The sequence below is a fragment of the Neovison vison genome, chromosome 2, assembly GCF_020171115.1.
Source record: "Neovison vison isolate M4711 chromosome 2, ASM_NN_V1, whole genome shotgun sequence".
NCBI lineage: Eukaryota > Metazoa > Chordata > Mammalia > Carnivora > Mustelidae > Neogale > Neogale vison.
Genome location: NC_058092.1, coordinates 26982439 through 26996195, shown reverse-complemented (window position 1 = coordinate 26996195; position 13757 = coordinate 26982439). Strand labels below are relative to the sequence as shown.

Below are 13757 nucleotides of genomic sequence, written 5' to 3'. Positions count from 1 at the left end.
GAAAAAAAAAAGATTTTTTAAGATTAGGTTTTTTAGATTTTTTTAAAGATTTTTTAAGATTTTTTTAAAGATTATTTTTTAAAGATTGTTTTATTTATTTGAGAGAGAGAGAAAGAGAGAGAGAAAGCATGAGCAGAAGGGAGGGCTGAAGGGAGAAGCAGATTCCCCATGGAGTGGTGAGCCCGATGCGCAACTCAATCCCAGGACTCTAGGATAATGACTTGAGCCCAAAGCAGACATTTAACCAACTGAGCCCAGATGCCCCAACACACATCTTTACAAATCTCTTAACCTCTAGAATTGTTCCTGTGCCTTTACAACACAGGATAGACATCTGTTGCCACATTATTTTCAACAATGAAATAATAGAAAAAAGTCCCTCCAGAGAAATGATTAAATGATTTATTAATACACATTATACTATGAATTCTATGCAGACTTTACAAAGAATAAGGTAGAAAGTTCTGGAGATGGTGGTGATCTTTGCACAACAATATGAATATACTTAATGCCTCTGAACTATAAACCTAATTAATAATGATTAAAACAGGAACACCTGGGTGGCTCAGTGGGTTAAAGCCTCTGCCTTCGGCTCCATCATGACACCAGGGTCCTGGGATCAGGCCTGCATCATCGAGCTCTTTGCTCAGCAGGGAGCCTGCTTCTTCCCCTCTCTCTGCCTGCTTCTCTGCCTACTTGTGATCTCTGTGTGTCAAATAAATAAATAAATAAAATTTTAAAATAATGATTAAAATGGCAGATGCTGAGACACCATGGGTGGCTCAGTCAGTTAAGCACCTGACTCTCAATTCCAGCTCAGGTCATGATCTCAAATACTGCAAATTCAAGCTAAGCAAATCCCAAATACGATAAATCTAAAGATATCCAAAGCAAGAAACTCTTAATGAAACTGCTAAAAACTAAAGACAAAGAAAAAATCTTTAAAACAGCCAGACAAAAATGATATATTACTTATCATTGCAGATTTCTCTCAGATCTCTTGAATGCCAACACTTTTTTTTTTTTTTTTTAAGATTTTATTTATTTAGGGTGCCTGGGTGGCTCAGTGGGTTAAGCCGCTGCCTTCGGCTCAGGTGATGATCTCAGGGTCCTGGGATCAAGGCCCACATCGGGCTCCCTGCTCAGCAGGGAGCTTGCTTCCCTCCCTCCCTCTCTGCCTGCCTCTCTGTCTACTTGTGATCTCTCTCTGTCAAATAAATAAATAAAATCTTTAAAAAAAAAAAAAAAAAAGGGATTTTTATTTATTTATTTATTTATCTATCTATCTGAGAGAGGCAGAATTTGTGAGAGCATGTGCAAGCTGAGCAAGGAGCACCAGGAGAGGAATAAGCAGAATTCACAAAGAGGGCACAGCCCAACACAAGGCTCAATCCCATGACCCTGAGATCATGACCTGAGCCAAAATCAAGAACCAGACGCCCAACGAACTGAACCACCCAGGCACCCCAGAAGGAGACACTTTTAAAGTGCTAGAAAAAGGGGCGCCTGGGTGGCTCAGTGGGTTAAAGCCGCTGCCTTCGGCTCAGGTCATGATCTCAGGGTCCTGGGATCGAGTCCCGCATCGGGCTCTCTGCTCAGCGGGGAGCCTGCTTCCTCCTCTCTCTCTCTGCCTACTTGTGATCTCTCTCTGTCAAATAAATAAATAAAATCTTTAAAAATAAATAAATAAATAAAAATAAAGTGCTAGAAAAAAATGACAACCCACACAGCTACATACAATAAAAATACCCTTTTGAAATAAAGGTGATATCAAGATATTCTCTAATGAAGAAAAGAAGTATTCACGGTCTACAAGCCTCCTCTAAAAGAACTTTAAGAAAGGTTTTTTATATAAAAGTAAAATATAAGAAAATTTAGATTAGAAATAAAGAACTGGTAACAATCGAAGTAAATATTACTTATAAAATACCAGCCATTCTTATACCCCTTATTTTACATGTTGACAACTAAATGTAAAAATAACATTACATGACAGAGATCTGTTATACATCTGTGAAATAACAATAACAACAAGGGAAAGGGTAATACAACCTATACAGTGGGATCCAAATTTCTGAACAGGAAGCTGGTCTCAAAATGCTAAAAATACCGTATGCATTGATTTATGATATTCTCCAAAAAAAACACCAAAAAACAACAAAAAAAAACCCTACAGTGACAGAAAATAAAATTGTGGTTGCCAGGGGTTAAGAGGAAATGGAGAACATGACAACAAGGGATAACATGTAGGAATTTCTTGGAACAACAGAATTGTTATTAATCCTATTTGTTGTGGTGCTTACAGGAATCTATACTTATGTTTAAAATTTATACAACTATACACCAAACATGAAAAAAAGAATTTTAAGGGCATACGTTCATCTCTAAAATAAAATACATACATGCATGCAAGATAAATGTGCCATAATTATAAATACACTGAATAGTGATATTACAAGAGATTTTTATCTTTACACTTCTAAAAAATCTTTCAAATCATCTACAATGACGGTTGTCTACAGAATAAAAAGAAAATATTCAAAAATAACCACAATATACTTAATTAAGCTAAAACTGTGCCACTTCAAAACAGTTATCTAATAGTACTATTTGGAAATGAGTAAATGAGAACACTACAGAGTATTCTGAGATCTCCAAGTGTAAAGTTAATCATAATAGCAGGCAGCTAAAATCCCCATCTCCAACTCTCTATCACAACCAATCTCTCTCAAAACTTACTAACAAATACAGTTGACCCTTAAATATCATAGTTTGGGGCATGGACCCCACCCCTAGTCAAAAATCCACATATGGGGTACCTTGCATCTAACTCCTGGTTTTAGCTTGTGTCATTATCTCATAGGTTGTGGGATGGAGCCTTACGTGGGGCTCCTTGCTCAGTGGGGAGTCTGCCTGAAAGTCTCTTCTTCTGTCCAACCCCTATACACTCTCTCTCTCTAAAAATAGATAAACCTTAAAACACACACACACGGGACGCCTGGGTGGCTCAGTTGGTTAAGCAGCTGCCTTCGGCTCAGGTCATGATCTCAGCGTCCTGGGATCGAGTCCCACATCGGGCTCCTTGCTCGGCAGGGAGCCTGCTTCTCCCTCTGCCTCTGCCTGCCTCTCTGTCTGCCTGTGCTCACTCTCTCTCCCTCTCTCTCTGACAAATAAATAAATAAAATCTTTAAAAAAAAAAAAAAACACACACACACACACAACTTTTGACTCCCCCAAAAATTAAGTACCAATAGCTGACTGTACTGCAAGCCCTACAGAAAATATTAACAGTCCATTAATACATATTTTGTATAGGTATTATATACTACATTCTTACAGTGAAGTAAGCTAGATAAAAGAAAACATTATTAAGAAAATGAGAAAGAAGAATTCCACTTACAATATTATACTGTATGTACGGTATTTATCAGATAAAATCTGAGTATAGGGCACCTGAGTGCCTCAGTCAGTTAAGTGACTGCCTTCGCAACTCAAGTCATGATCCCAGGGTCTTGGGATCAAGTCCGCATCAGGCTCCCCACTTCATGGGTATCTGCTTCTCCCTCTGTCCCTCACCCCAACTCAGGCACTGGCATTCACTCTCTCTTTCCCAAAACTAAATCAATAAAATCTTTTTAAAAAATTAAAAGGAAACCTGAGTGTAAGTGGACCCATGAAGTTCAAACCCATGCTGTTCAAAGATCATCTCTGAGATTCTGAAAAGATGGAAGAGTAAGGAAGCACCAGGATTCTGTCTCCCCACCTAGACAACAGGCATAATCTGTCTGATGTAACTGCTTCTGGAACTCTAGAGTCCACTGAAAATTTGCAACTGCCAGGGGCGCCTGGGTGGCTCAGTGGGTTAAGCCTCTGCCTTCGGCTCAGGTCATGATCTCTGGGTCCTGAGATCGAGCCCCGCATTGGGCTCTCTGCTCAGCATCAGGCTTCCTGCTCAGCAGAGAGCCTGCTTCCCTCCCCCGCCACCTGCCTCTCTGCCTACTTGTGATCTCTGTCTGCCAAATAAATAAATAAAATCTTAAAGAAAAAAAAAAATTTGCAACTTCCTGCAGGTAGATTTGGAAGGAAACTTTGGGGTCAATTTCAGCTTTTAGAAGGGTAGCATCTACCTATCCTCAATCTCCAACTACAGGGCAGGCAGGTGAACATACCTTCCAGAAACAGCTTATAAGAGCTAGGGTGGGAAAAAATGACCACGTCCTCCAAGTATTGGGCATCTGTGCCCTAATTCCTCATCGCTGCTTCCGATCACAGAAATGAAGCGAAAGAGGCATACGGCCATTCTTGTTGCACCAATCCCCCATAACTACAGGTCTCTCCCCTTCTGCTCAGTACCCTACTCCTCCCTTTCTTTTTTTTCTTTTGTCCCCTCTGAAACCCAAACATTAAAAAGAGTATGACATTCAAAAGCAACTGCACATATAGAAGAAATAAGAAACTCACCACCCATATCTAGGGAAAAGCAATGACTGAGAAAAGAGCTGAGAAGAAAGGTTGATTGTAACCACAAAGTCTACAACAATCAAAAAAACAAAATATTTTTTAAAATTCTGAAGAAGGGGAGATTCTCATTTTCAGAATTACCATATTCCTAGACTGAAATGTCCAGTTTTCAACAACAGCAAAAATCACAAATAAGAGAAAAACACAGCCCATACAAAGGAACAATATAAACTAACAGGAAATGTTCGTGAAAAAGACCTGATGATAGGCCTACTAAACAAAGACATCAGAATAACTGTCTTAAAAATGCTCAAAGAGGGACGTCTGGGTGGCTCAGTTGGTTAAGCAGCTGCCTTCAGCTCAGGTCATGATCCCAGTGGGGGGATCGAGTCCCACGTCGGGCTCCTTGCTCTGCAGGGAGCCTGCTTCTCCCTCTGACTCTGCCTGCCACTCTGTCTGCCTGTGCTCGCTCTCTCTCTCTCTCTCTGACAAATAAATAAATAAATAAAATCTTCTAAAAAGTGAATAAATAAAAATAAAAATTTTTTTTAAAATGCTCAAAGAAGGGGCGACGGGGTGGCTCAGTGGGTTAATGCCTCTGCCTTCAGCTCAGGTCATGATCCCAGGGTCCTGGATCGAGCCCCACATCAGGCTCTCTGCTCAGCCAGGAGCCTGCTTCTCCTCTCTCTGCCTGCCTCTTTGCTTACTTGTGATCTCTCTCTGTCAAATAAATAAATAAAATCTTTAAAAAAAAAAAAAAAAGGATGCTCAAAGAAGTAAATGAAGGGGTGCCTGGGTGGCTCAGCCGTTAAGCATCTGACTTCTCTCAGGTTGTGATCCCAGGGTTCTGGGATCGAGCCCCACGTCGGGCTCCCTGCTCAGTGGGAAGCCTGCTTCTCCCTCTCCCATTCACCTGCTTCCGTTCCCTCTCTCACTGTGTCTGTCTCTGTCAAATAAATAAATAAAATCTTAAAAATAAATAAAGGAAAATACAGAGAAAGTCAAGAAAACAATGTATAAAACACAGTAGAGGGGCATCTAAGTGGCTCAGTCAGTTAAGCATTTGACTTCGGCTCAGGTCATGATCTGGAGTCCTGGAATCAAACCCCATGTTGGGAGCCTAGGCAGGGAGCCTGCTTCTCCCTCTCCCTCTACCACTCTCCCTGCTTGTGTGTACTCTCTCTCTGTCAAGTGGATAAAATAAAATGTAAATTCGTTACACTCTGATGCAAAAGATGTAATATAGATTTTTAAAATAATACTAATAAGCAAAGTAGAAATATCAATATACTAAAAAACCTATAAGGAAACCAAACAAATTCTGGTGATGAAAAGTACAGTAAATGAAATGAAAAACTCACTAGCGAGATTTAAAGACAGATAGGAGCAGGCAGAAGAAATAATCAGCAAACATGAAGACAGGACAATGAAAATTACCAAGTTTAAGAAACAAAAAGAAAAATGACAGAACAAAATGAACAGAGTTATGTACCTAAGGGACACCAACAAGAAGACTAACATACACACCATGGGAGTCCCAGGAGGAGAAGAGAGAGAGAGAGAAAGGGGCAGGGAGAATATTTTGAAAAATATTAAACTGAAAACTTCAAGACATTGATTAACTCATTAAATTGATTGAAGACATGAATATAAATATCCACAAAGCTCATCAAGTCTCTCATAAGACAAATTCGAAGAAATTATATAGAGACACTTTGAAGAGCCGCAAAGAATCTTGAAAGTAGCAAGAAAACAATGATTCACATACAATGGCTCCTCAAAAAGTATATGTGCAGGTTTCTCATCAGAAATGTTGGAAGACAGAACCCAGTGAGTTAATATATTCAAAGTGCTAAAAAAAGAAATAGTCAGGGGCACCTGGGTGGCTTAGTCTGTTAAGTGTCTGCCTTCGGCTCTGGTCATGATCCCAAAGTCCTGGGAACGAGCCCCATATCAGGCTCCCTGCTTCACCCTCTCTCCATCCCTACCCCCTGCTTGTGCTCACCCTCACTCTTGCTATCGCTCTCTCTCTAGAATAAATAAATAAAATCTTAAAAAAATAAAAGAAGAAGAAGAAGAAATAACAGTCAAACAAGATTCCTATGTCTGGCAAAACTGTCCCTCAAAAGTTAGGGAGAAATTAAGACATTCTCAGATAAACAAGAATGCTGAAGGGTGTCCAGCAGTGTGAAATTAAAAGACAGTAAACAGTAATTCAAAGCCACATGAGGAAATGAGGATCTCAATAAAGGTAAATTCACGGCAATTATAAAACTGGACTGGGACACCAGTGTGGCTCAGTTGGTTAAGCGTCTACCTGCAGCTCAGATCATGATCTCAGGCTCCTTGCTCAGTGGGGAGTCTGCCTCTCGCTCTCCCACTTCCCCTGCCTTTTCCCCCACCTCTGGTTCTTATGCTCTATAGTAAATAAAAGCTTTCCAAAAAAATAAAAAAATAGGAGCGCCTGGGTGGTTCAGTGGGCTGAGCCTCTGCCTTCAGCTCAGGTCATGATCCCAGGGTCTGGGATCGAGCCGCACATCAGGTTGTCTGCTCGCCAGGGAGCCTGCTTTCTCCTCTCTCTGTCTGCTTCTCTGCCCACTTGTGAACTCTGTCAAATAAATAAATAAAATCTTTAAAAAAAAAAAAAAAAGTAATACACAAAATAAGGAACAAAAAAGCTATAAAACACATAAAAAGTAATTAGCAAAATGAGAGAAGTCTCTACCTTATCAGTATTTACTTTAAATGTCTTAAACTCCCCAATCAAAACACAGAGCAGCAGAATTAATAAAAAGATATAATTCAGGGATGCCCGGGTGGCTCAGTTGGTTAAGCATCTGCCTTCAGCTCAGGTCATGATCTCAGGGTCCTGGGATGGTGTCTCATATCGGGTTCCTGCTTAGTAGGGAGCCTGCCTCTCTCTCTGCCTCCTGCTCTCTCTGTTTGTGCTCTCTAGCTCACTCTCTGACAAATAAATAAATAAAATCTTAAATAGATAGATAGATAGATAGATAGATATAGATATGATATATATATATGCTGTCTTCAAGAGAATCAATTTTTTTTTTTAGAGTTTTATTTATTTATTTGACTAAGATCACAAGTAGGCAGAGAGGCACGCAGAGAATGAGAGGGAAGCAGGCTCCCCGCTAAGCAGAGAACCCAATGTGGGGCTCTCCCATATTGGGCCCTTTGCTCACCAGGGAGCCTGCTTCCCCCTCTCTCTCTGCCTATCTCTCTGCCTACTTGTGATCTCTGTCAAATAAATAAATAAAATCCTTAAAAAAATAAAAATAAAAAATAAAGATAGACAGGATGAAAGTAAAAGACAGGGTAAGATATTCCATGCAAAGAGTAACCAAAAGAGAGCAGGAGTGGCTACACTAACATTGTACAAAACAGCCTGAATCTAAAAGGTTGCAAGTGACATACATGAATACAACAGTCTGATAGAGCAAGATATAGCAAATACAAACATTTATGTACCTAATGACAAACTATCAAAATATATTAAGCTAAAACTGGCAAAATTTACAGCAGAAATAGTTCTACAATAATTATTAGATACTTCAATACCCCACTCTCAATACTGAATAGAACCACTATACAGGAAATAGATAAGAAAATGAAGAATTTAACAACACAATAAACCAACTAGACCTAACAGACATATACAAAACACTCTACCCAACGATATCAGCATATACACTCTTTTCAAGTGCACATGGAGTATTTTCCAGGACAGACCATATGTTAGTTAGGTCACAGACTGGGGTGCCTTGGTGGCACAGTCGGTTATGTGTCCAACTCTTAGTTTGAGCTCAGGTCATAATCTCAGGGTCATGGGACTGAGCCCTAAATTGGGCTCTGTGCTCAGTAAGGAATCTGCTCTAGATTCGCTCTCCCCATCCCACTCAGGCTCACTCCCTCTCCCTCTCTCTAAAATAAATATTTAAAAAGAAAAAAAAAGTCTCAGTCTTAAAAACACAGATACCATACAAAATATCCTCTCCAACCACAAAATGATGAATTTAAAAATCAGTAATAGAAGTAAAATGGGGGGCAACTGGGTGTGTCAGTCATTAAGCCACCTGCCTTCAGCTCAGGTCATGATCCCAGGGTCCTGGGATTGAACCCCACATCAAGCTCCCTACTTCTCCCTCTCCCACTCCCCTTGCTTGTGTTCCCTCTTTGCTTCATCTCTATCAAGTAAATAAATAAAGTATTTAAAAATAAATAGAGAAGTAAAATACGAAAATTCACAAATTCATACAACACTCTCTTAAGCAAGCAAAGAACCAAAAAAGAAATCACAAAGGAAATTAGAAAATACTTGAGACAACTGAAAGCAAAAATACAACATAACAAAACTTATGGGATGCAGCAAAAGCAATGCTAAGGGAAAAATTTATAGTTATAAACTCGTACCTATCATAAATAAAAAAGACTGGAACAGAAATTATAAAAATAGAGAACAGAAAAAGAACAAAGAAAAAATAATAGAACCAAAAGCTGGTATTTTGAAATATCAACAAAACTGATAAAACTTTAGCTACAGAGACTAAGAAAAAAGAAAACACTCAAATTACTAAAATTAAAAAATGAAAGTGGAGACATTACTGGTTCTACAGAAATCTATCACAAAGTACTATGAACAATTTTACACCACCAAATTGGATAACCTAAATGAAATAGACAATTTCCTAGAAACACAAAATCTACCAAAACTTAATTATGAAGAAAGAGGGGCTCCTGGGTGGCTGAGTCACTTAAGCATCTGATTTCGGCTCAAGTCATGATCTCAGGGTTGTGGGATCAAGCCCCTCATGGGGCTTTGCGTTCAGTAGGGATTCTGCCTGTCCCTCTCCCTCTCTCCCCCTCCCCGTGCTCATGCTCTCTCTCATTCTTTCTCAAAAAGATAAAAACTTAAATAAATAGATAATGAAGAAATAGAAATCCCAAATAGACCTATAACTAGTAAGAAGACTGAATCAGTAAACAAAACTCTGTGAAAAAGAAAAGTCCTAGACTTGATAGCGTCACCAGAGCTAAAAAAAATTTAAAGAAAATTACCCATCTTTCTCAAACTTATACCCCAAGATCAAACAGAATTTATTCCTAGAATGCAAGGATGGTTCAACACACGAAAATGAATCAACACAATACACACTAACAGAATGAAGGAGAGAGAAAATACATGATTGTCTCACAACTGATACAGAAAAAGCATGTGACAAAATATAACACCTTTTTTCATGATAAAAACACTAACATCGTACAACATGGATACAACTTGAGGACATTATACTAAACGAAACAGAGACAGAAAGTACAATGGTAGTGGCCAAAGATTGGGGGTAGGTGATAATATGGATTATCATTTAATGAGCATAATGTTTCATTTTATAAGAAAGTGCAGATGGTTACACAACATTACAAAAATGTTATCACTATACACTTAAAATGAATAAAACAGTAAGTTTATGTGTTTTCTACATCTATTTTGTTTTTTTAAAGGCAAATTAAAGGATTTTTCAGCTGTACATTCTTCAGATGGAGGAATTCTTCATCAACAAACCAGCCCAGGGGGCGCCTGGGTGGCTCAGTGGGTTAAAACCTCTGCCTTCGGCTCAGGTCATGATCCCAGGGTGCTGGGATCGAGCCCCGCATCAGGGCTCTCTGCTCAGTGGGGAGCCTGCTTCCTCCTCTCTCTCTGCCTGTCTCTCTGCCTCCTTGTGATCTCTGTCAAATAAATAAATAAAATCTTTAAAAAAAAAAAAAAAAAAAAAACCAGCCCAGAAAGAAATATTGAAGGTGTATTTGTCGAGGCGGGGGGGGGGGGGCGGGGGGAGGATAACATATGGAAATTAGGGTCTACCCAAAAGAATGAAGGTACTAGAAATGTAAATACCTGAAGGTACCAATTATAAATATATTGCCTCCAACTCCAAATCTACTTCTCTCTACCCTGCTTTGCAATAATGAAGCTGGTACCTGTAAACATTTCTTCTCTGCCTACTGACAAAATGTTAACCATTGTCAGCAGATGGCATTGGAGGAACACTCCAGATGGAAGTGGATACTCTTCCCTTTAGTGTGCTCTAACCTGCTAGTTCCAGTGGAGGACAGTGGTATGCAAAACACACAATGGCCCTCTCCCCAGGCACCAACTTCCCATCAAGTCTCAGTGACACATATACAACCCTACAGGTAGTTTTCCAGAAAATTCTGACAGCAGCTGCCCAGCAAGTTTCAGCAACACTCCAAAAGGCCAGACGCTTCCCAAAAAAGTGTTCCAGCTGGCTTCTTAGCCAGGTTCAGAAAAAGGCTGCCTAGTGACTCTGTTCTCAGCACCCCAAAAGGGGGTTTCCTGCTTGACAGAAAAAATCTGCACACGTCAAACTTCTCCATCATCCAGTGTAACACACCCTCTCCAACATGATCTAAATCTCTAGCCCTGAAAGTAGAAAATGGAGCATCTTCCAAATTTGTTCTATCCCTGCTACTGGGCCTCAGCCCCAGAGGCAGTGACTGCTCCCTCTACCTGCTACTGTGTACAATTTAAAGTTCTCTTTCTCCCTTAGGGTTAATTCTCTGCTACAGGTTAATAATTCTTTATCTTTTTTTTTTAAGATTTTTTTTTTTAATTTACTTGACAGGCAGAGATCACAAGTAGGCAAAGAGGCAGGCAGAGAGAGAGGGGGAAGCAGGCTCCCTGCCGAACAGAGAGCCCAATGCAGGGCTCGATTCCAGGATCCTAGAATCATGACCCAAGCTAAAGTCAGAGGCTTTAATCCACTGAGCCACCCAGGCACCCCTATAATTCTTTATATTAAACTTTCCCTGTTCAAATTATGGTGTGGTTTCTGACCTCTGAATGACACAGAACTGATACTGGTAGTGGTCACAGAAAACAGACCTACAAAGATGAGATATGGAAACTGGCTTGGTTGTGCCCTTTGGCTTACACAGGAAATAGGATGCTAGCAATCCCTGGCATGCAGCGGCATTGCAATTCATCAAGCTATCAACTGTGGTTGATCGTGATGAAGTGCCAAATGAAGTAAGTGCCTTGGGACCCCAAGTGGCTGTTGTACTTGACTGTTAAGGCAACAGTGATAACTACAAGGTCTGTTACATGAGATGTATTCTCTGTGTGCTCTTGAACAAGCACACAGAAAAATAAGTTCAAGTCCATTAACTGTCAGATTTAATCAGTCTGAAAAACACCATGTTCGTGCAGTATTAAAAAAATCTCCAAAAAAAATCTCCAAAAAAAATCTCTTCATTCTTATAAAATGGCAACAGGTTGACACTGCTGAAAATCAAATGCAAAATTTTCAATTTCAAACCTGGCAGTAACCTACCCTTTTGTATCTAAAGAGACACTTTCCTTTGCTTCAAAGTCCTGTGATCATATGTTCAGCAAATGACTTGAAGGAGGAAGCTCATTCTCAAGACCAACTACAATCAACCCTGTGGACACTAGACCCAAAAGTAGGTTCAAATCTCAGCATGTTATAGAGGAACAGGTACACACAGGACCAAGAGAAAACAGCTTACACACTAAAAAAAATGCCCAAATAGTGTTAATATATAAAGGAGAAAACCTGGGTCTGAAAATAGATGCTGATACGGGTATTAGACTAAGGAGGTTAGAATCCATTAATATGAGTGAGCTTCTACAGATTCTGAATTTGATGTGATAACTTGTGCAGTTGAAGTTGGCTTGTTGACTGAAACATACTCAACAATACTGCTATAGTCAGTAAGGAAATGCAAATCAAAATTATTCTAACACTGACAATGAATATTTAATAAGGTTAAGATATTGAAGTTTTACCAGCATTACATGGAAGAAGAAATCCAAAGGCTTAGGGAGACAGGAATACTGAAGTGGATTTATCCTCTGCTATCTATACACTTGCTACCCAACTGCATTCCATGAGAAGGCCCAGAAGACACTGTAATTAGTGAGGTAAGTACCACATATTAGAAAGCTATGTGGCTGCTCTTTTTAAGTCAGTTATGACTGCAGGGAATGTCACCACTGAGATGGGCTCCCTGATTTCACTGAGGGTGATGAGATCCCAAAGTAGCAGAGGCCAAGTGGCAACACTTAACTCCAAAGATAAGGGCAGCAGGGACGTACCGGTAATCAGAATGCTTTGGCCCGCAGGGATCTTTGGCAGTGGCTAATTGATCACGATGTTCCTAGGAATGAAATAGATGGGCAGTTTAATCTAGACAGAAAATGTCTAAATCTTGTGGCCCAAAACTGACTTGAATCATCACAGTAAAAGTCAGACATCTGCCCAGTTTCCAGACCTGGGTCAATTCACAGACCCATAGCCTCTTGTGATCAAGGATAAAATGAGTCCACCTGAGGGAGGGCTCTGTACCATTACCACAAGTACACACCATAAATCTTTCTCCAAAACTTCCCAAAGGGACTACAGCCATAAGGTAGAACAGTGGTTTTCAAGCAGGGGCAATTTTGCTCCCCACATCTAGAAAATGTGGCGATATCTGGAGGCATTTTTGGTTATCACAACTGGGGAGCTGTACTGACATCTAGAGGGTAGAGGCCAGGGATGCTGTGAAACATCCAACAATGTATATTACAGTTACTACAACAGCTTAAAAGCCCCTCCATATTTAGATGATCTCATCTCCTACTACTATCACCTAGCTTCAGCTATCTTTGCTGTTCATAAAATATATACAGCATTCACCTGCATCATAACATTTACCCTTATTGTTCCCTCTACCTGTAATTTTCCTACTCTTAGAGATACTGACATAGCTGGCTTTTTCATTTCCTTCCGATTTTTGCTTAAATGCCCCTATTAAAAATGGCAATGCCCCTTCCACCATAGCACAGTATATTCTTTTTCTGTTTTATGTTTCTCTACAGTACTGTTCCATTTTAAATGCTCTATATTCATTATTTGATCAAACAGGTCTCTCTCCCATCAACAGAACATAAACTCTGTAAGAAATGTTCTCCATGGGCGCCTGGGTGGCTCAGTGGGTTAAGCCGCTGCCTTCGGCTCAGGTCATGATCTCAGGGTCCTGGGATCGAGTCCCGCATCCGGCTCTCTGCTCAGCAGGGAGCCTGCTTCCTCCTCTCTCTCTCTCTGCCTGCCTCTGCCTACTTGTGATCTCTCTCTGTCAAATAAATAAATAAAATCTTTAAAAAAAAAAAGAAAAGAAATGTTCTCCATTTTATTGGAGAACTGCATCCTCAGTTTCTACAATGTTTTCTTGTACATAACAGACACTCATTTTTTGAA

General features: G+C 39.9%; 1 protein-coding gene across 2 annotated transcripts in view; it reads right to left on the bottom strand.

Moving 5' to 3' along the window:
- The window catches only part of ZMYM4 (zinc finger MYM-type containing 4), a 148374-nt gene that overhangs the window by 109192 nt on the left and 25425 nt on the right, over nt 1-13757 (bottom strand). Inside the window, exon 2 of one of the 2 annotated variants that reach the window (XM_044237782.1) lies at nt 12614-12675. The exons of the other annotated variant lie outside the window; for it this stretch is intronic. The gene's annotated coding sequence lies outside the window, so the exon portion shown is untranslated. The remainder of the gene's footprint in view (nt 1-12613; nt 12676-13757) is intronic. 2 annotated transcript variants of the gene reach the window in all.